This window comes from Oncorhynchus masou, chromosome 15 (genome assembly GCF_036934945.1).
Source record: "Oncorhynchus masou masou isolate Uvic2021 chromosome 15, UVic_Omas_1.1, whole genome shotgun sequence".
NCBI classification, from domain to species: Eukaryota; Metazoa; Chordata; class Actinopteri; order Salmoniformes; family Salmonidae; genus Oncorhynchus; species Oncorhynchus masou.
This window is the reverse complement of record NC_088226.1, coordinates 19,356,177-19,358,933: the sequence shown is the minus strand read 5'-3', so window position 1 is coordinate 19,358,933 and position 2,757 is coordinate 19,356,177.

The following is a 2,757-nucleotide window of genomic DNA, read 5'->3' as shown; positions in this document are numbered from 1 at the left end:
CAAATCACGAAGCCTCCAGTGATGATCCATGGCACGAAGCCTCCAGTGATGATCCATGGCACGAAGCCTCCAGTGATGATTCATGACACAAAGCCTCCAGTGATGATCCATGGCACGAAGCCTCCAGTGACGATCCACGGCCCGGAGCCTGCAGCGACGATCCACGGCATGAAGCCTCCAGCATCGATCCACGGTCCGGAACCTCCAGTGACGGTCCCCGGTCCGGAGGCTCCAGCGACGGTCCCCGGTCTGGATGGTCAGTGGTCTGGTTCCTCCGGCGATGATCTGCGGCCCGGTTCCTCCAGTGAAGGTCCATGCACCAGGGCCGCCATCAAAGCAAAGGTATCTGTGGGCGGAGGGGGGTCTACGTCCCGCACCAGAGCCACCGCCGTGAAGCAATGCCCACCTTCACTCTGACCTAGGATCAGTGTGTCAAAGTGCTGCTCCATCCTGGAGAACTGGATCTGGCCCTGACTGATCTGGTCCAGGGCCACACGAAACATGCTGTCCTCATGGAGCTGGCCCAGGTAGTGGATCTCTGACAGAGGGAGGGGGTTAGTTTACTAGAGACTAGTTTTTGCTTTGTAGGTCCTCAAACAAGTTCTGCTTTTTCACTGAGATTAACAAATGAGAATATCCTTACCAGACCCAACAACTTGAGTACATACACATTAAGGCCTTATCCGTCACATCCTGAAGGGAACACCTACGTTTGTTGGAAATGTTGTTAGTATTTTGTTTGTTGGTTGGTAGATGGCAGAAAGTCCTGAGGTGGAAAATAACCTAAAAATATCAGACCTTCTCTGACCTACAAAGAGATTCCCTGTCTGTTGTGGAAGAGACTGAAGGTTGAAGCAGTGTGGGAACTGAGGGATGGAAAGAAAGAAGTTTAGATGAATAAATATTCAAAAACACACACCATTGGTGCTTTGGCCTTTGGGGATGAGGAGTGACAATGGGCAGGGCTCTTAGAAACACGGGGAACTGTTTCTATCAATAGTATCTGATGAGGCATCGATCATCTAATATTTGATGCAATTTGAATTAAAAATCAGTTATTTGGAACCATCCATTCTTTTTTAGTGACAGTGGAAAATGGAGTTAGATGAGGTCATCATGACTTGGAATGCATATCATCCTTGATAGGCTTACCAATAGAAAGTTATCAATGGCTTGGCCACCACATTTGTTCTTAACACTGGAAATCCCTTGCACTTGAGCCTGTTATTTCCTAAACCCCCTAAACAAATGTAGCTTTACTGGGATGCTATTTGATCCTTCCATTTAATCAGACATCAATTTGGTCTCATTGATTTTAGACGTTTAATTGTGGACATCATCAAATGTACAGTTCATTTTCCTATAAACAACACTCTGTCACTGTAGTTAGTGTTTGCCTCTAGTCTACTGTATATCTACATTCACAGTCTGTCATGTACAGTACGTCTAAAAAAAGTGACTGATACACAGTCAAATACACAAGGTTCTTGAAATCGTTCAACCATGAATTCAACTAATTGAAATCTACAAACTCATATTCTAGGTATTTGAAAATGCCATGGACACACGTGAGCATCATGGAATGTAGAAACCATGCGAAAAGGAAGAACATTTGACCGTGCACTCATCAGGAGCACACAAACGTGTCATTGTTGTGTGTCGTTCCTCTGGAGTTTCCAGGGTCGTGTTCATTAGGGCACATTCTAGCTAAATGTTTCACAAAAACAGAAAACCAAAACAAGCTATCCCCATACAGTACAGAGTACATCCTCAGTCTGTTTTCTTCTGTTTCGTGTCTAGTGAATACGACCCCAAACTAATCATCGCCAAATTCCCCAAACGCCTGGGGTGCATCGATTTCAACTGACCCAATAGACATCCTGTACCACTGCATCACAAGATCCTCTGTTACGAAAGTGGAATAAAACGGTCTGCCCCAGTTTGACAAGTAAACACCAAGGGACCCATCAAAGTTAAATGCCGGAGCCGTTACCTTGTGTACTGTACTGTACAGCAGACCTGGGAATTAGTATTCTTATGAAATAAAAGAGAAAGGAGGCTTTTGGCACATCAAAAACATAGACGTAAAGTATCTGTGTGGCTACCTAAATAACGGTTGTGCTTACAGTCCATCTATCATACACATCTCTCTATGCATCTATGTGCTATCTTCAAATAATTGTTATGTTTTATTATCACACCTTGGTGTCTTGACTTTTTGAAATGATAGAAAAAAGAAATACCCAACAGTAGGTGTCAAAAAGTGTTCCGACTTGAACGCAACCATACAAAAAATAGAATGTGGTAATAAAAATAGAATTTGGTGTGTGTGTGTGTGTGTGTGTGTGTGTGTGTGTGTGTGTGTGTGTGTGTGTGTGTGTGTGTGTGTGTGTGTGTGTGTGTGTGTGTGTGTGTGTGTGTGTGTGTGTGTGTGTGTGTGTGTGTGTGTGTGTGTGTGTGTGTGTGTGTGTGTGTGTGTGTGTGTCAGAGCCTGTAGTGAAGACATAAACAGTAGAAGGCCATCTACCACTGTTTACTGTTTTGATGTAAGATGACCTATTTACTATTCTGAATGTCCATTTATGATTCATGTAAACATAGATGAAGTCTTGCTGAACTAAAGAGTCAATGTCGTGAACAGGATTATGGTAAAGACACTCTGCAACCGCACGGATGCATGCACACACATGCACACACACACACACACACACACACACACACACACACACACACACACACACACACACACACACACAC